Genomic DNA, 20,363 nt, shown 5'->3' on the forward strand with positions numbered 1-20,363 from the left:
AATGCCTCATTCTTCATCCTTAAATCCCTACCCCTAAATCCCTGGCAACCACTGATCTTCTTGCCATCTTTATAATTTTGCCTTTTCCAGAATGTCATATAATTGGGATCATACAGTAGGTAGCCTTTTCAGACTGACTTCTCTCATTTAGCAATATACATTTAAGATTCATGCATGTCTCTTCATAACTGGATAGCTCATTTCTTTTTATCACTGAATAATATTCCATGGTATGGATGTAACATAGTCTCTACATCCATTCACCTATTGAAGGACATTTTGGTTATTTCCATTTTTTGGTGCTTATGAAGAAAACAGTTATAAACCTTCATGTGCATGTTTGGGTAAGGGAGTAAGTTTTTTAATCAGTTGGATAAATACCTACAAGCATGCTTGTGAGATCATATGAAAAACTGTAATTAAACGTGTAAGAAACTGTTATTCTAGCTTCCAAAGTGGCTGAATAATTTTGCAGTGAGTAAGAGTTCCTACTGCTCTGCATCTTTGTCATCAATTGGTATTGTTAGGTTTTTGGGTTTTGGCCATTCTAATAGGTATGGCGTGGTATCTCACTGTTGTTTTAATTGATAATTTGCTAAAAACAAATGATGTTTAGCATCTTTTCATAGGCTTATTTGACCTCTATACATCTTTTTTGGTGAAGTATCTGTTCAGATCTTCCCTCCATTTTTTTAATTGGGTTGTTTTCTTATTGTTGGGTTTTAAAGTTTTGTTTTTTTTTTTTTTTTTTTTTTTAGCTGTGTTGGGTCTTTGTTTCTGTGCGAGGGCTTTCTCTAGTTGCGGCAAGCGGGGGCAACTCTTCATCGCGATGCGCGGGCCTCTCACTATCGCAGCCTCTCTTATTGGGAGCACAGGCTCCAGACGTGCAGGCTCAGTAGTTGTGGCTCACGGGCCTAGTTGCTCCGCAGCATGTGGGATCCTCCCAGACCAGGCCTCAAACCCGTGTCCCCTGCATTGGCAGACAGATTCTCAACCACTGCGCCACCAGGGAAGCCCAAGGTTTTTGTATATATTTTATACAAGTCCTTTATAAGATACGTGTTTTGCAAATATTTTCTGCCAGTCTATGGCTTGTCTTTTCATTCTTCTTAATAGCATTTTTCACAGAACAGAATTACTGATTTTAATAAAGTTCAATTTATCAATTTTTCATGGATTAGGCTTTTGGTGTTAGATCTAAAAACTCATAACCAAACACAAGGCCATCCAGATTTGTCTCCCATTTTTCTTCTAGAAGTTTTATAGCTTTGTACTTTACACTTAGGTCTACGATACATTGAGTTAATTTTTGTGAATGGTTAAAGATCTGTGTCTAGGCTCATGTTTTTCAATATAGATATACAATTGTTCCAACACCATCTGCTGAAAACATTATCCTTTCTCCATTAAATGGCCTTTGTTCTTTTGTTAAAGGTCACTTGACTATACTTGTGTGAGTCAATTTCTGGGCTCTCGCCTGTTCCAATGATCTATGTGTCTATTCTTCAGTATTGTGTTGGTTATGCCATATAAATTTTAGAATCAGTTTGTCAATGTTTACAAAATAACTTGCTGGGATTTTGAGATTTTTTTTGAATCTATAGATAAAGGTGGGAAAAACTATGTCTTAACAATATTAAATCTTCCAATCCATGAATACAGAATCTCTCTCCATTTATTTAGATCTTGTTTTTTTTTAATCAGTTTTAAATACTGATTTTTATATTTTCTGAATACAGCTCCTGTACATATTTTGTTGGAGTTACACCAAGTGTTTACTTTTGTGCTACTGTAAATAGTATTTTTAATTTCTAATTCAAATTATTCCTATGTATATAGGAATGCAGGTAACTTATAACAGAGTATTCCTAATTCCTCCTTCCCATCTCTTATGAAAGTGCTGTCATTCATTTCACTTATCCATATGCTTTAATCACCCAAAACACAGTTATTTTTTTTTAACTTTTTTTTTATTAGTTTTGTTTGTTTTTTTGTTTATACTGCAGGTTCTTATTAGTCATCAATTTTATACACATCAGTGTATACATGTCAATCCCAATCGTCCAATTCAGCACACCACCATGCCCACCCCACCGCGGTTTTCCCCCCTTGGTGTCCATATGTCTGTTCTCTACATCTGTGTCTCAACTTCTGCCCTGCAAACCGGCTCATCTGTACCATTTTTCTAGGTTCCACATACATGCGTTGATACATGATATTTGTTTTTCTCTTTCTAACTTACTTCACTCTGTATGACAGTCGCTAGATCCATCCACGTCTCAACAAATGACTCAATTTCGTTCCTTTTTCTGGCTGAGTAATATTCCATTGTATATATGTACCACAACTTCTTTATCCATTCGTCTGTAGATGGGCATTTAGGTTGCTTCCGTAACCTGGCTATTGTAAATAGCGCTGCAATGAACATTCGGATGCATGTGTCTTTTTGAATTACGGTTTTCTCTGGGTATATGCCCAGTAGTGGGATTGCTGGGTCATATGGTAATTCTATTTTTAGTTTTTGAAGGAACCTCCATATTGTTCTCCATAGTGGCTGTATCAATTTACATTCCCACCAACAGTGCAAGAGGGTTCCTTTTTCTCCACACCCTCTCCAGCATTTGTTATTTGTAGATTTTCTTATGATGCCCATTCTAACTGGTGTGAGGTGATACCTCATTGTAGTTTTGATTTGCATTTCTCTAATAATTAGTGATGTTGAGCATCTTTTCATGTGCTTCGTGGCTGTCAGTATGTCTTCTTTGGAGAAATGTCTATTTAGGTCTTCTGCCCATTTTTGGATTGGGTTGTTTGTTTCTTTAATATTGAGCTGCATGAGCTGTTTAGATAATTTGGAGACTAATCCTTTGTACGTTGATTCGTTTGCAAATATTTTCTCCCATTCTGAGGGTTGTCTTTTCGTCTTGTTTATGGTTTCCTTTGCTGTGCAAAAGCTTTGAAGTTTCATTAGGTCCCATTTGTTTAGTTTTGTTTTTATTTCCATTACTCTAGGAGGTGGATCAAAAAAGATCTTGCTGTGATTTATGTCAAAGAGTGTTCTTCCTATGTTTTCCTCTAAGAGTTTGATAGTGTCCAGTCTTACATTTAGGTCTCTAATCCATTTTGAGTTTATTTTTGTGTATGGTGTGAGGGAGTATTCTAATTTCATTCTTTTACATGTAGCTGTCCAGTTTTCCCAGCACCACTTATTGAAGAGACTGTCTTTTCTCCATTGTATATCTTTGCCTCCTTTGTCATAGATTAGTTGACCATAGGTGCGGGGGTTTATCTCTGGGCTTTCTATCTTGTTCCATTAATCTATGTTTCTGTTTTTGTGCCAGTACCATGTTGTCTTGATTACTGTAGCTTTATAGTATAGTCTGAAGTCAGGGAGTCTGATTCCTCCAGCTCCGTTTTTTTCCCTCAAGACTGCTTTGGCTATTCGGGGTCTTTTGTGTTTCCATACAAATTGTGAAATTGTTTGTTCTAGTTCTGTGAAAAATGCCATTGGTAATTTGATAGGGATTGCATTGAATCTGTAGATTGCTTTGGGTAGTAGAGTCATTTTCACAATGTTGATTCTTCCAATCCAAGAACATGGTATATCTCTCCATCTGTTGGTATCATCTTTAATTTCTTTCATCAGTGTCTTATAGTTTTCTGCATACAGGTCTTTTGTCTCCCTAGGTAGGTTTATTCCTAGGTATTTTATTCTTTTTGTTGCAATGGTAAATGGGAGTGTTTCCATAATCTCTCTTTCAGATTTTTCATCATTAGTGTATAGGAATGCAAGAGATTTCTGTGCATTAATTTTGTATCCTGCAACTTTACCATATTCATTAATTAGCTCTAGCAGTTTTCTGGTGGCAGTTTTAGGATTCTCTATGTATAGTATCATGTCATCTGCAAACAGTGACAGTTTTACTTCTTCTTTTCCCATTTGTATTCCTTTTATTTCTTTTTCTTCTCTGATTGCTGTGGCTAAAAATTCCAAAACTATGTTGAATAATAGCGGTGAGAGCGGACATCCTTGTCTCGTTCCTGATCTTAGAGGAAATGCTTTCAGTTTTTCACCGCTGAGAATGATGTTTGCTGTGGGTTTGTCGTATATGGCCTTTATTATGTTGAGGTAGGTTCCCTCTATGCCCACGTTCTTCAGAGTTTTTATCATAAATGGGTGTTGAATTTTGTCAAAAGCTTTTTCTGCATCTATTGATGATCATATGGTTTTTCTTCTTCAATTTGTTAATATGGTGTATCACATTGATTGATTTGCGTATACTGAAGAATCCTTGCATCCCTGGGATAAATCCCACTTGATCGTGGTGTATGATCCTTTTAATGTGTTGTTGGATTCTGTTTGCTAGTATTTTGTTGAGGATTTTTGCATCTATATTCATCAGTGATATTGGTCTGTAATTTTCTTTTTTTGTAGTGTCTTTGTCTGGTTTTGGTATCAGGGTGATGGTGGCCTCATAGAATGAGTTTGGGAGTGTTCCTTCCTCTGCAGTTTTTTGGAAGAGTTTGAGAAGGATAGGTGTTAGCTCTTCTCTAAATGTTTGATAGACTTCACCTGTGAAGCCATCTGGTCCTGGACTTTTGTTTGTTGGAAGATTTTTAATCACAGTTTCAATTTCATTACTTGTGATTGGTCTGTTCATATTTTCTGCTTCTTCCTGGTTCAGTCTTGGAAGGTTATACCTTTCTAAGAATGTGTCCATTTCTTCCACGTTGTCCATTTTATTGGCATAAAGTTGCTTGTAGTAGTCTCTTAGGATGCTCTGTATTTCTGCGGTGTCTGTTGTAACTTCTCCTTTTTCATTTCTGATTTTATTGATTTGAGTCCTCTCCCTCTTTTTCTTGATGAGTCTGGCTAATGGCTTATCAATTTTGTTTATCTTCTCAAAGAACCAGCTTTTAGTTTTATTGATCTTTGCTATTGTTTTCTTTGTTTCTATTTCATTTATTTCCGCTCTGATCTTTATGATTTCTTTCCTTCTGCTAACTTTGGGTTTTGTTTGTTCTTCTTTCTCTAGTTTCTGTAGGTGTAAGGTTAGATTGTTTACTTGAGATTTTTCTTGTTTCTTGAGGCAGGCTTGTATAGCTATAAACTTCCCTCTTAGAACTGCTTTTGCTGCATCCCATAGGTTTTGGATCGTCTTTTTTTCGTTGTCATTTGTCTCTAGGTAGTTTTTGATTTCCTCTTTGATTTCTTCAGTGATCTCTTGGTTATTTAGTAACGTATTGCTTAGCCTCCATGTGTTTGTGTTTTTTACGTTTTTTTCCCTGTAATTCATTTCTAATCTCATAGCGTTGTGGTCAGAAAAGATGCTTGATATGATTTCAGTTTTCTTAAATTTACTGAGGCTTGATTTGTGACCCAAGATGTGATCTATCCTGGAGAATGTTCCGTGCGCACTTGAGAAGAACGTGTAATCTGCTGTTTTTGGATGGAATGTCCTATAAATATCAATTAAATCTATCTGGTCTATTGTGTCATTTAAAGCTTCTGTTTCCTTATTAATTTTCTGTTTGGATGATCTGTCCATTGGTGTAAGTGAGGTGTTAAAGTCCCCCACTATTACTGTGTTACTGTCGATTTCCTCTTTTATAGCTGTTAGCCGTTGCCTTATGTATTGAGGTGCTCCTATGTTGGGTGCATATATATTTATAATTGTTATATCTTCTTCTTGGATTGATCCCTGGATCATTATGTAGTGTCCTTCCTTGTCTCTTGTAACATTCTTTATTTTAAAGTCTATTTTATCTGATATGAGTATAGCTACTCCAGCTTTCTTTTGATTTCCATTTGCATGGAATATCTTTTTCCATCCCCTCACTTTCAGTCTGTATGTGTCCCTAGGTCTAAAGTGGGTCTCTTGTAGACAGCATATATATGGGTCTTGTTTTTGTATCCATTCAGCAAGCCTGTGTCTTTTAGCTGGAGCATTTAATCCATTCATGTTTAAGGTAATTATCGATATGTATGTTCCTATGACCATTTTCTTAATTGTTTTGGGTTTGTTTCTGTAGGTCCTTTTCTTCTTTTGTGTTTCCCACTTAGAGAAGTTCCTTTAGCATTTGTTGTAGAGCTGGTTTGGTGTTGCTGAATTCTCTTAGCTTTTGCTTGTCTGTAAAGCTTTTGAATTCTCCATCGAATCTGAATGAGATCCTTGCCAGGTAGAGTAATCTTGGTTGTAGGTTCTTCCCTTTCATCACTTTAAGTATATCATGCCACTCCCTTCTGGCTTGTAGAGTTTCTGCTGAGAAATCAGCTGTTAACCTTATGGGAGTTCCCTTGTATGTTATTTGTCGTTTTTCCCTTGCTGCTTTCAATAATTTTTCTTTGTCTTTAATTTTTGCCACTTTGATTACTATGTGTCTCGGCATGCTTCTCCTTGGGTTTATCCTGTATGGGACTCTCTGCGCTTCCTGGACTTGGGTGGCTATTTCCTTTCCCATGTTAGGGAAGTTTTCTACTATAATCTCTTCAAATATTTTCTCGGGTCCTTTCTCTCTCTCTTCTCCTTCTGGGACCCCTATAATGCGAATGTTGTTGCGTTTAATGTTGTTCCAGAGGCCTCTTAGGCCGTCTTCATTTCTTTTCATTCTTTTTTCTTTAGTCTGTTCCGCAGCAGTGAATTCCACCATTCTGTCTTCCAGGTCACTTATCCGTTCTTCTGCCTCAGTTATTCTACTCTTGATTCCTTCTAGTGTAGTTTTCATTTCAGTTATTGTATTGGTCATCTCTGTTTGTTTGTTCTTTAATTCTTCTAGGTCTTTGTTAATCATTTCTTGCATCTTCTCAGTCTTTGCCTCCATTCTTATTCCGAGGTCCTGGATCATCTTCACTATCATTATTCTGAATTCTTTTTCTGAAAGGTTGCCTATCTCCACTTCATTTAGTTGTTTTTCTGGGGTTTTATCTTGTTCCTTCATCTGGTACATAGCCCTCTACCTTTTCATCTTGTCTATCTTTCTGTGAATGTGGTTTTTGTTCCACAGGCTGCAGGATTGTAGTTCTTGCTTCTGCTGTCTGCCCTCTGGTGGATGAGGCTATCTAAGAGGCTTGTGCAAGTTTCCTGATGGGAGGGACTGGTGATGGGTAGAGCTGGCTGTTGCTCTGGTGGGCAAAGCTCAGCAAAACTTTAATCTGCTTGACTGCTGATGGGTGGGGCTGGGTTACCTGCCTGTTGGTTGTTTTGCCTGAGGCAACCCAACACTGGAGCCTATCCGGGCTCTTTGGTGGGGCTAATGGCAGACTCTGGGAGGGCTCACGCCAAGGAGCACTTCCCAGAACCTCCGCTGCCAGTGTCCTTGTCCCCACGGTGAAACAGAGCCAGCCCCCGCCTCTGCAGGAAACCCCCCAACACCAGCAGGTATGTCTGGTTCAGTCTCCCCCAGGGTCACTGCTCCTTCCCCTGGGTCCCGATGCACACACTATTTTGTGTGCGCCCTCCAAGAGTGGGGTCTCTGTTTCCCCCAGTCCTGTCGAAGTCCTGCAATCAATTCCCACTAGGCTTCAAAGTCTGATTTTCTAGGAATTCTTCCTTCCGTTGCCGGACCCCCAGGTTGGGAAGCCTGACGTGGGGCTCAGAACGTTCACTCCAGTGGGTGGACTTCTGTGGTATAAGTGCTCGCCAGTCTGTGAGTCACCCACCCAGCAGTTATGGGATTTGATTTTACTCTGATTGAGCCCCTCCTACCGTCTCAGTGTGGCTTCTCCTCTGTCCTTGGACGTGGGGTATCCTCCTTGGTGAAGTCCAGTGTCTTCCTGTCGATGATTGTCCAGCAGCCAGTTGTGATTCTGGTGCTCTCGCAAGAGGGAGTCCATAGTTATTATTAATGCTTTAAATAAATGGGTATCTTTCAAATCAATTAAGAATAAGATAAATGAAAGATATTATCTTTATTTCTTTTCTAACACTTTCTTTATACAGATCTGAGTTTCTGACCTATATCATTTTCTTTCTGCCTGAAGAACTTCTTTTAACATTTCCTGAAAAGAAGATCTGGTGGTCATAAATTCCTTCACGTTTTGTTTATCAGAAAATGCCTGTATTTCTTCTTCACCTTAGAAGGAAGTTTTCAGCGTATATAAAATTCTAGGTTGGTTGGGTTTTTCTCTCAATACTTTATACATTTCATTCTACCTTCTTCTTGCTTATGAGGTTACTGATGAGAAGTTCACTGTAATTCTTATCCTTGTTCCTCTACAAGTATGGTGTTCTTTCTTCTAGCTTCTTTCAAAATTTTCTCTGTCTTTGGTGTTCTGCAGTTTGAATATGATATGTCAAGCAGGTATTTATTCTGCATAGTGTTTTCTGAGCTTCTTGGATCTGTTCTTTGGTGTCTGTCATTAATTTAGAAAGTCCCTGGCCATTATACATCAAATATTTCTTCTGTTCTGGTCTCTCCTTCTTCTGCTTGTATTCCAATTAAACATATGTTACACCTTTGAAATAGTACCTATGGTTCTTGGGTGATGAGTTCTGGTCTTTGTGGGAGTTTTTTCCCATTCTTTTCTCTACTTGAATTTTAGTTGGGGAAGTTTCTATTGACCTATCTTCAAGCTCAGTGATTCTTTCTTTGATTGTGTCCAGTCTACTGATGAGACATCAAAGACATCTTTGATTCCTCCCTAGAATTTCCTCCCTAGAATTTCCATTTCTCTGCTTACATTATCCACATGTTCTTGTATACTGTCTACTTTTTCTACTTTTTTCACTAGAGCTCTTAACTTATAAATCATTGCTATTATTTTAAATTCTGTATCTGATAATTACAACATCTGTGTCATATCTAAGTCTGGGCCTGATGCTTAGTCTCTTCAGACTATTTTATTCTTGCCTTTGGTAAGCCTTGTGGTGAGGTATGGGAGAGAGGAAGCATTCTATAAACATATGATTATATCTCAGTTTTAGTGGACTTTAGTCTCTGGACTGTGACCTTCACAAGTGCTTCCTGTAGCTTTCCCCTGACTTAAATGAGAATGGAAGGCTAAAGGGGGCTGGAGTGGGAGGAATGTTCTTTCCCCAGTGAGATAAGGTTCTGGCATTTTCCCCTTGGAGAGTAGGCCTTGGTTAGGGAACATGCTCATGGCATATCACAATGATTACTCTTCCCCTCCCCTGCCAAAGCCACAGGGAATCCCTCTTGAACCTTCACCATGAGAACCTGGTAGTGTTCCTGGAGGTGAAACCCACAGAAGTGTGAGGACCCCCTAAGACTATAGTACCAGGAGTTTCTCACTTTCAGGCTAGCTCACAGTCAGCTTCCAGCAATTCATCAAAATTATCACTTTTATTACCAAAATTACCAGCAGCTTCTACTTCAGATAAGCAGATCTAAGCTGTGGCTCTTTGGATTCACTTTTCTCTCCAGATTTCAGGGTGGTGATTTGTCCTGCAACTTCATTTCTCTGATAGGTCTCAGAAAAGTCATTGGTATATAGTTTATTCCAATGTTTCTTGCAAAAACGGAAGTGATGACTTTCAATCCGAAGATGTTTCAGAGCTGACACTGAAAGTCTAAAAATTATCTATTTTAATTAGAAAAAAACTTATACAAGATTGGCAGGATGTAGTCATTGTTAAAGCTGAGTGACAGACTCATAGCTGTTCTTTATAAAATCTCTACTTTTAGAACATTTGAAAATTTTCTTAACAAAAAAAGTTTATTTTTAATAAAAATTATTGTTAAGTATCTGAAACAGGGTAGCTTTAATTAATAGGCACAGAGCAGGAAAAAATAGTCAGAGTCAACAGTATTTATTGAATATCCAATATGTGCCAAGGACTGTGCTAAGATAATTAGGATACAAGGATGAAGACTACTGTTTCCTGCCCTCATGGAACTGATTGCCTTTTGGGAACAGCTAGCATTATGTAAGTAAGTATGAATTAATTATTGTGCTAAGGGCTACAAAGGAGGCTTTTTTCATGGTGCTATGGAAGCAGATAATAGAGAATAAAGAATCTAACCTGGTCTGGAGGGTAAAAGGAGGTCATCTCAAAAACAATCAGAAGAGACATTGTAAGAGGAGCCCCCATGCTGGGCCTATCTTCAGGAGACCCAGCAGCCTGGATGGAAGGTATAACCTGAAGTTAGTCAGGCTGGACCTGAGGGCTGGCCTCCAAAGGTTGAACATAATAAAGATAATGTTGAAGGTAAAAAGAGTGAGACTGTTTCAGAAGAAAGCAAAATTTCCATAAATTGGAATCCCAAGTAACCTCCTACCCCTCCTCACCACCTGAATCTAGACTGGACAACCAAGTGAGATTTTCACAATTCATTCTTGTTTCCTATAATATTAACTTTTCAATGAACCCTCCTTCCTTACCCATTCAAATTCTCTCTGGGTACCAGTAAGCTCTGGATTAACTTGTTCCTCGAGTAATCCCATAGAAGAAGGGTTGAGACTTCATGTTGTACAGAGATAAAGACAGAGGAGCTAGGCAATTAGAAAAAAAAATTGAAATTTTGGAGTTCTGCACACAGGTGTGCCATGGTCGCAACATATAAACTAATGCAAAATACATGTCTCTTGTGTGTAACATTTTTTTCCCATCTGGAAAACAAAAATTATGCCACTTACCAGCTCTAGTGTGGACTATTGCTAAGCAAGTTGAACAATTATGTCTATGAAAATATTTTCTATCGATTTATTACATAGCTTAATGATAACTTATAATGGTAATTATTAAAATATAGATTGATATCAACATTTAGAGCAACGTCTAAACTTCCCAAGCTATCAATTCATAATTTTTCAAATAATAGCAATTAATCATCTTTATTATTATGGCTAAATGATAATGATTTGTAATATAGTATCATATGTTTGCTCTAAATAATAAGAGAAACACTAATCAATTATGGTGAAGATAATAACACTAATAATGGAAGACTGATGATTGCTAATCACTTCATATTATCGGTATTAAAATATCCAATCATCAAAAATCGGGGACTTCCCTGTTGGTCTGGGGTTAAGACTCCACACTCCCAATGCAGGAGGCGCAGGTTTGATCCCTGGTGGGGAACTAAGATCCCACACGCCACACAGCGTGGCCAAAAAAAAAAAAATTGGGTGAAATAAAACCTAGTGAAGGCGTATGGCAAAATAAGTGATCCATATTTGCCAAGTATTTCAAATCAGGATTCTAGGCCAGTGGTTTGCCACACTGGCTGCCCATTAGGAAAGACAAGACTGGGGACCTTTTTAAAAATACCAATGCCCAGTACCCCCCACCTCCCCACCTCCCCACCCCCAAGAAACTGATTTAATCAGACCAGGTGTGGCCAATTTTTTTCAAGTTCCCCAAGTGACTCTAACATGCAGCCAGACTTGAAAACCACTGCTCTTGATGTTTGATTTTTACACCTGAGAATAAAGATCTATTTGCTCCTAGGGGCAAAATGGAATTCAGAAACCCACTTGCCCAGCCTCTGTCAATCAGTTCTGTGTATAGCAGAGGAACGAGTTGTTAGTTTTAGTTGTCAAAGCATTTTCTTCATGGAAAAGAAGTACATTAAAATACCAAATTACAGTATTTACATATTGCATGTTTTTTTCCAACTGCGTTCCCATAGCAACTAAATCCATTTGCTCCCTACTTTCTCCTGAGTTATTTTCCATCATGAGCCATGCTTTATTAGTGAGGCAAACAGTTTGCCCTCTGAAATGACTGTTTTGCTGTTTACTATTTCTTTGCCAAGGAATTCAACTCTACTTGGCATCTTCCTCCCTCCTGTGCTACCAGAATTTGATAAAGTTGGCTGCTGGTTTGGGCAGAGATAGTGTCCCTGCCCACTTTCCTCAATCTGGAGCAGTCCCTGGGTTTTTTCTGATGAGCTACTCAAGAAAAGTCAAGTGGAGAGGGAAGCTTCCCTCAGGGAACCTGGAACTGGAAAAGGATGCAAGAAAGGGGATCCATCGAATCCCAAACAGTAACCAAGTTGCTTAAATTGACAGTGGACAGAGGGTAACCCAGCTCCCAGGGACCTCACTAGGCTTGGTCAGGCAGGGTCACTGGTAGAAAGGAGTCACGGCTTTGGAGCTGGACACCCTCGAGCAAGCAGGGAGAAAGTGAGTCCTGCTCCTGTCATGAAAGCATTACTCAACCCCCTGAGAGGAGGCCCCAACGAGGCGTAGGACACTGAGATTTCTTTGTGATTTCACCCAGACGACTTGGCAGACCGCAGGGCCTGTTTGTTTGTTTGAAACTATGACATTTCACTTGCTAATGGGGCTCTGCTTTGCAAGGGGACAGGGATGCCAAAGAAGACTGCAGGAGGGAGGCACCAGGCCCGGTGCTTCAGCGCAGCTCCCCTTGCTGACACCTGCCACCAGGGTGGACCTGGGCCACCAGCACCAGAGGACTGATGAGGGCCACCAGAGACCTGGTGATGCTTCAAAGTCTCTTCTCACTTGCTGATTCAGAAGCCTCCTCTATCCAACAGCACTAATGGAGAAGACTTGTTTCCTCCTTTCTCCCAGGCTCCAAATAAAAGTCAAAGCTGTGGTGTAGCTGCCCCGGGGCAAGGAGGCTGGTAACCCAGGCAGCCTCAGATGGCAGCAACAGAAATCACAGGCGATTAGAGTTTCCCTCTCACGGGCAGCATCCAGGGGCAACTTACAGATGTGCATCAGTTGCATTGCTTACTGCCAGGTTCTGGGGGTCACTGATACAGTCCTTCAGGACTCTTCCACCAACATCATTTATTCAAGAATAACTCCCTGTATCAGTTGGGGTCCCAGAGGAAACAGATGCCATACTTGAATTGGGTAATTTGAGGAGAGTTTAATTAAGGGACTATTTACAAAGGTATGGGCAGGGATACCCATAACATAACATAACACAAGAGATGGTGTGTTACCTCAGAGCTAGTACTAGAAGGGCACTGCTAACATCTGAGGCCCAAACAGCAGAATCCAGAGGCAAAGCTGTATGGAGCTGACAGGAGCTGAGGCCTTCAGCTGAGGGAGGCGGCCAGCATGCCATTAGCACACAGGCATAGAGGCAAGGAAATGAATACCTGGACCTCATCTCATTCTCCTCTCTCCCTTCCATCTGCCACCAGAGCTCACACTGCCAAACCTAACTGGAAGTTGAGGGCAAGGCAGCTCACTGATCTGGTCCACACAGGTCAGCCTCCTGGGGCACAAAACAAGGTGAAGTGGAGCGAAAGTGTCTGGGAGGGCAGATAAAGACATCAAGCATCCTGTCTTATGCACCAGAGCCACCGTGATACCCCATTACAGGAATAGATTTGTTCCACCATTGTCAGAGCCCTCCCACATGCCAGCAAATCCCAAGACAACTGTGTCCAGGGGGTCGAAAGGGAACACTGAGAGTTTGTAATATGTTCAACCACAAAGAAGGCAAGCGGAAGCCTGATTTACACAAGGACATAAAGGTGATACTGAGAATACAGACTCTGCATCCCAGCCCTATTCAGTGGTACATCACAGACCTGAATCACATTGCTGCTCATGTTTTACACTTTTCCTGCTCAAAAGGAAATCACGAGGACCCTGATATGCCCACTTCACGTGGAACACCTGCCTGGTTACTTATTTAGAAAAAAAAATGTAAAGGGAAGCCCAGTTATTCTGAAGTTTGGTTTCATCTGCAGCATTAATTATGAACAGGCTTTTAGAGTCTGATAAGATGATACTTGATTAGGGAATATTACTCAGCCAAGAAAAGAATGAAATCTTGCCATTTTTGACAACATGATTCTAGAGGGTATTACGCTAAGTGAAATAAGTCAGACAGAGAAAGATAGATACCATATGATTTCACTTATATGTAGAATCTAAAAACCAAATGAACAAACAGAACAGAAACAGAGTCATAAAAATAGAGAACAAACAGGTGATTGCCAGAGGGGAGGGATGTGGGGGCAGGCGGTGAGGAAACAGGTGAGGGAGATTAAGAGGTACAACTTCCAGATACAAAATTAATGAGTCACAGGGATGAAACGTACAGCAAGGAGAATATAGTCAGTAATATTGTAATAACTTTGTGTGGTGACAGATGGCAACTAGACTTCTTGTGCTGATCATTTAATGCACAGAAGTATCGAACTAACATAGTGTTGTAGGTCAGTAAGTAAAATAAATAAATAAAAATTAAAAATTAAAAAAAAGATGATATTTGATTATTGAAACTCCGATGTCTAAGGAAAATCTAAGGATGAGTGGTCCACATTCTGGTGGAGCTCGGATAAGAGCAGATATTTGAAACGATGCACAGAGTATACGGAGGTAAGAGCAAGGTGCTCTTCTGCTACCTTCGAGTGGGGTGAGGGGAGGCAATAATGGTTACAACATCTGTCCTACCTGATTTAAGCAACCTGTCTGACGTTCTACGTTTTGCCTGTTTGTATTACAAGGAACCTGCAGAGTGCCTATATATGGCTCAAAAAAAGATGCTCTGACCAAATGCTAATGGTGATTGTGGGAAGTAGCACAGCTTTTTTTAAATTCAAGGTCACATGCAAACTTGGCGGTGCGTTCGTTCTCTACTGCAATTTATTCATAAAAATTCATAATTTCCTGGATTTCAAAACCAGGTCAAAGATGTGTGCTTAATCAGTTTAACTCTAGAATTGGCCCACTTTAAGGTTAAAGAAGACAAAATTTACCAAACTGGTCAGAAGAAGGTAACATAGGGTGGTAGAAATCAGATTCTAATTAATTTGGACTCTCCATACTTTATACTGTTTTATTTAATACGTTCAATTTTTCCTAGTTGTTTGCTGACTGGGCGTATCATGCACTGGTCATCTAAGAATCATTCTTCTTTGTAGTCCATAGCTATGGTGATCATATTTTCCCAAGTAAATATTAAAATTTACCACCTTGACTCATGCTAACCTGGAAACATATGGTCACCATGGTTATGATACATACGGAGGCACACTGTGGTTAATACCAACCACAATAATAGCCAAAAATACCCTCTCAAAAGCCTCTCTTACCCCATGAACCTGTTCTCCAGGAAACTTGATACCTGTGATTAGAGTGGTTCACAGTAAGTTCAGACAAATGGAGGCATTTGTCACTTCCCTTGTACTTTCATCCTTTTGCCTTCCCATATCCAACAACTACCCCTCTCCCATCCAAAACAATAGAGCAAATACACTGAACACAAACCAATACACTCCACTCTGCTCTTAAGCCATAGAATTTCTCCACTGAGGTCTTTAGTAAACCACTTTGCCCAGACAGCTGAGGTCACCACTGTTCAGACAAGCCCCTTGGTTTTCAATCTTTCCTCTCTTCTCCACTGTAATTGAGGTTCAGGTCTCCACAGCTATGGTCCCCTTCTAAGACCCAGGTTAGTCATAGGAGGCACTTGGAGAGCCACATGTCTTGTGTGGCTGCAGAGTAGGTTCTGGGGAGAACAAGGAAGACTGGGCCCAGTGGAGAGGGGGAAACTGATTATCCTCCATCCACTGGGACTGGAGTTAGACACAAGGCCAAAGATTTTTGTAATTTTTCCTATAGCATCCACAATAATAGCCTACAATAGCATCCACCAGTGAGGAGCTATCACTGGTTTCTAAGCAGGGATGTGAATTAATCAAAGGCAATTTCGATGGCAATGGGAAGGATGAAATGGGAGGGATGGGGAGAGAAAACTGCAGGTGGGACACCAGGTGACAGATGAGAGCCCAACTCTAGCAGTGTCAGTAGAGAAGAAAAAAAAAGAGAATATCTAGAAAGAAAATTTCTCAACAGAGTCAAATGCTGTAGAAAAGTTAAAGAGAATAAAATTTTTTGAATTTAGCTATTTGACCTTGTGGTTGGTGTCAAGAAAACTAAAAGGACATAATCCTGTTCCTCAGAAAACTGTCACTCTAATTGAGGAGCCCAAGATGTTAATGAAACGCTAAAGTATCTAGAACACAATTTGGTGTCTATGAAATATTTCTTAAATGACGAAGATGTTCTTCCATCTTTTTTTTTCCTTCCCACCTCTTCACACTTCTTTTTTCTTCCTAGAGACCTGCCTTTTCCCAGATGACAAAAGGTTGCTGCAAAAGTCGATATTTTAGTTTATAAGTCCCCTTAACTTACAGATATTTTTCTTTCTTTGGGTTAGTTTAAACCTCACTTACGATGTTAAATGGTGAGTTTTATTTTATTTTATTTTAAAGATCATTTCACTAGGGAAAAAAAAAAAAAGATGAGCTGGAGGCAGAAAGGTAAGTTATGAGATTCTTGTACTACTTTTCTGGTTATTTTAAGATGCTATACCATCTTCCAGGTGCCAAAGGATGAGTATTTACTCCTTACAAGGTAAATTCTAACTCCACTGGAACAAAAACACAAATATGCAGCTACAAATCAAATCTTTTCCCCAGGGGCTTCCCTGGTGGCGCAGTAGTTGAGAATCTGCCTGCCAATGCAGGGGACACGGGTTCGAGCCCTGGTCTGGGAAGATCCCACATGCCGCGGAGCAACTAGGCCCGTGAGCCACAACTACTGAGTCTGCGCGTCTGGAGCCTGTGCTCCGCAACGAGAGAGGCCGCGACAGTGAGAGGCCCGCGCACCGCGATGAAGAGTGGCCCCCGCTCGCCACAACTAGAGAAAGCCCTCGCACAGAAACGAAGACCCAACACAGCCATAAATTAATTAATTAATTAATTAATTTTTTTAAAAAAAATCTTTTCCCCAAAACTCTAGGCTTAGGACTATGTGGTCAGCTGAATTCTTGGAAGACATAGTTCCTCAAAGGGGATCCCAAGCTGATCCAGGAAGAAATAATAAATCTGTTGCTTAAAGTATTTGCAACTAAGCACAAAATACAAAGGTGCTCAAGGTGTAAGGTTATTAAGCCATGAGATTGATTCTGTAAAGCACACAGGAACAACCAAAAAAAAAACAAATCTTTTTTTATATTATAAAGCAACTATTAAATATCATAAAATCCTCTCGTAGTCTTCTGTTTTCTACCATGAGCCCGGTTTCACTTTAATACCCCCAAACCACTCTGTGGAAATGTTTTACATGTCAACAAAGAAGCAAACAGTAACCAGAGTAGACAAAGAGAAATTTAGCTCAGACTTACAGGTTTATATATAGAGTGGCCAGACATTCTTTTCCTATTCTGCCCTTTGCACTTGCATTCTCTAGATCATGTGTCTAAATGCTACGCTGTATGCTCAAATGCCTTTGCATACAATATATTACCTCCTGTTGAGACCCACATTGTTCTCCCCTGATTTTTTGGTAGTCTTCCCACCCTCTATTACTAGTGTAGTGGTGGGTTTTGTTTTCATTCCTCAGCTACATACACTAGATTCCATCCAGAGCACTTATTCGCCTGGCTTTTTTTGGCATCTTTCCACGTGCGTCTGCATTCCTGTTAAGGGTAACATCTTCATCCCTTTCCATTTCCCCTCTTTTCCATTTCCTATGGTTTTCTCTGTTTCTGTTCTTTGGCCAACCCTCCCTGCAGCTACATGTGTTTTCAAATCTTCCCTGTATTTTTAAATTATCTTGGTATTCTCAGCCTTTGGGCTTTCAGGACTTATTCAAACTCTCTCATCTTTCCTCTGCTGCCTTTCCAATTATTTCTGGGTCTCATTTTGCACGGTCTACCCATAGCTTCTTTTTAAGTAAAATTTACTTTCTAAATAGTGAAATGCTTTACCACGAGAGATGCTTTCTGCAACCTCTCCTTGCAGCACAAATTCAAAGTCTTCAAGATGAGTGATCCACCCATCCATTTGCTTCCATCTGAACTATCCAGAGTTCTAGTATCTCCCCTTGTCATTAGTGATATAGACCACATTTCCCTATTAGAAAATGTTCCCAGAATTGGGAAACTTAGGCTAAGAGTGAGCCTGTGCCAATGGCAAGTTACTGGCGTCTCTTCTCTTAGCATCCTACATTGCTTGCCTTCCCCATAATCTCATCATCCTTCCCCAAAGGACTTTCTGAACTTTGCACAAGGCACATACACACACCACATAGACTCACTTGGAAGCCTGTTAATGAAAATTTACCAGCAATTATCCTACAATTCATGGGGTACTCACTGTCTTCTTATTGATCTTGATGATCAGTAGTCAGATATCTGAGTTCTGTTATTTAAGATTCATCTTCCATCTCTCCTCTGTGAGCTAACATATCTTGATGAAGCCCTCATTTAGTAGGGACAGTATTGGCATCTCTATGAGAATAGTATAAAATAATATTTAGCTCCCATTTAGTTTTGGTTCAAAACACAAAGTTTAAATGCCACAAAAAACAGATTTATGGATCATTCTGTTTAAAGCTCTACTTATAACAACACTATGGACATATTCTAAGATATTTCTACCTCAAAAAAAGGACTATAAGAACATTCATAAGATGCCAGTTTGAACCCATGCATTAAATTGCCTTCCTTGTGCTCGCTTCGGCAGCACATGTGCTAAAATTGGAACGATACAGAGATTAGCATGGCCTCTGCGCAAGGATGACACACAAATTTGTGAAGTGTTCCATGTTTTTATATACAATGGAATATTACTCAGCCATAAAAAGGAACAAAATTGGGTCATTTGTAGAGACATGGATGGAGATAGAGACTGTCATACAGAGTGAAATAAGTCAGAAAGGGAAAAACAAATATCGTACATTAATGCATATTTGTGGAATCTAGAAAAAAGGTACAGATGAACTGGTTTGCAAGACAGAAACAGAGACACAGATGTAGAGAACAAACGTATGCACACCAAGCAGGGAAAGAGGGGATGGAATGAAATGGGAGATTGGAACTAACATATATACACTAATATGTATAAAATAGATAACTAATGAGAACCTGCTGTATAGCACAGGGAACTCCACTTTGCTGTACAGTAGAAACTAACACAACATTGTAAAACAACTCTACCCCAATAAAAAAAATTTTTTTAATCCAATTGGACATTTATATCAAATATTAAACATTTTCTCTTTTTTTTTTTTGGAAGTTTTGAACTCTACTTTTTAATGGTTGGCTTTGTCTTGTCTTTTGTTTTTCCCTCCAGTTTCAGAAAATTACAGGTGATGCTGGGATTCCTCTGTAAACATTTTCTATCTCTTGGTTACTATTATGTACTTTAAGATTCTGTTAGCAACTTAAATGTGGTATATTTTTCATGGACCTCACCATCTCTCTTGGGAGACTGGTAGATATTAACTAAATATGCTTAATGAATTAATCGACATGAGGGACAAAAGTCACAACTGATGACATGAAACACATTATAGATGTAATTCCTGCTTTCCATCTGATTCAACAAAGAGTATTTGATGACTCTGAACTTAAATTAATAATTCTTTGTAATGAACTTATAGTAGGTGACTTGTGTTATAAAACATAAACTCATTTGTATAAAAAGAGTAATTTTTGTTATCTCACAGGGTATTCATTCCTATTAAATGACATAAGGTATAAATAATGTGTAATACCTTACAACACAGCTATGACAATTAGAGCATTACATCTCTGTATTAAAGTTTGGCAAATCAAAAAAACTTGCCTTCCTTCCTACATTCCCATTGAAATAGACAAAAAAAATTAAAATGAAGGAGAAGACATCTATATCAGTCCTGGAAAACATCAAAAGTTGCGACAAATACTTGTCAAAAATTGTTGTGACTTCTTTTACTAGGAAAATATAAAATAAGAAAATTGACTCAAGAAGAAGTAAGAAATATAAATAAGATCAAAGATACTATAATAAAAATACCATCGAAGAATTGTCAAATTATAAAGGACATTTGGCCTGGGAGGTTTTATACATCTTCAAGAAGCAAGAAATTCTGGACTTCCTTGGTGGCAGTGGTTAGGAATCCGCCTGCCAATGCAGGGGACACGGGTTCGAGCCCTGGTCCAGGAAGATACCACATGCCGCGGAGAAACTGAGCCCATGCGCCACAACTACTGAGCCTGTGAGCCACAACTACTGAAGCCCGCGTGCCTAGAGCCCATGCTCCGCAACAAGAGAAGCCACCACAGTGAGAAGCCCGCACACCACAACAAAGAGTAGCCCCCGCTCGCTGCAACTAGGGAAAGCCCGCATGCAGCAACAAAGACCCAGTGCAGCCCAAAATTAATTAATTAATTAATTAATTTTTTTAAAAAAAGAAGCAAGAAATTCTAATGTTATTTAATGTGTTAAAGAGACTACGAAAAAGATCAAAATTTTCCAATTCAATTTTAAAAACCAAATGTCATAACCCTGTTACCAAAAGCCTGGTAAATACAGCACAGAAATCTCTAGGCCAACATAATTTAGGAATGTTTACACAAATATATTGAGAAATATTAGCAAATCACACCAGCAACAATTTTAAAAATAATAAGCCA

The 20,363-nt window shown here is 39.3% G+C and overlaps 1 long non-coding RNA gene and 1 other non-coding gene across 4 annotated transcripts in view; one reads left to right on the top strand and one right to left on the bottom strand.

Moving 5' to 3' along the window:
* Nucleotides 1–20,363, bottom strand: part of LOC132363646 (uncharacterized) — a 532,506-nt gene that overhangs the window by 359,916 nt on the left and 152,227 nt on the right. The window lies entirely within an intron of this gene.
* Nucleotides 18,414–18,517, top strand: LOC132364153 (U6 spliceosomal RNA). Its single transcript, XR_009502711.1, has one exon. It is a non-coding gene; the product is annotated as a U6 spliceosomal RNA (small nuclear RNA).

Source organism: Balaenoptera ricei, chromosome 3 (genome assembly GCF_028023285.1).
Source record: "Balaenoptera ricei isolate mBalRic1 chromosome 3, mBalRic1.hap2, whole genome shotgun sequence".
Lineage (NCBI taxonomy): Eukaryota > Metazoa > Chordata > Mammalia > Artiodactyla > Balaenopteridae > Balaenoptera > Balaenoptera ricei.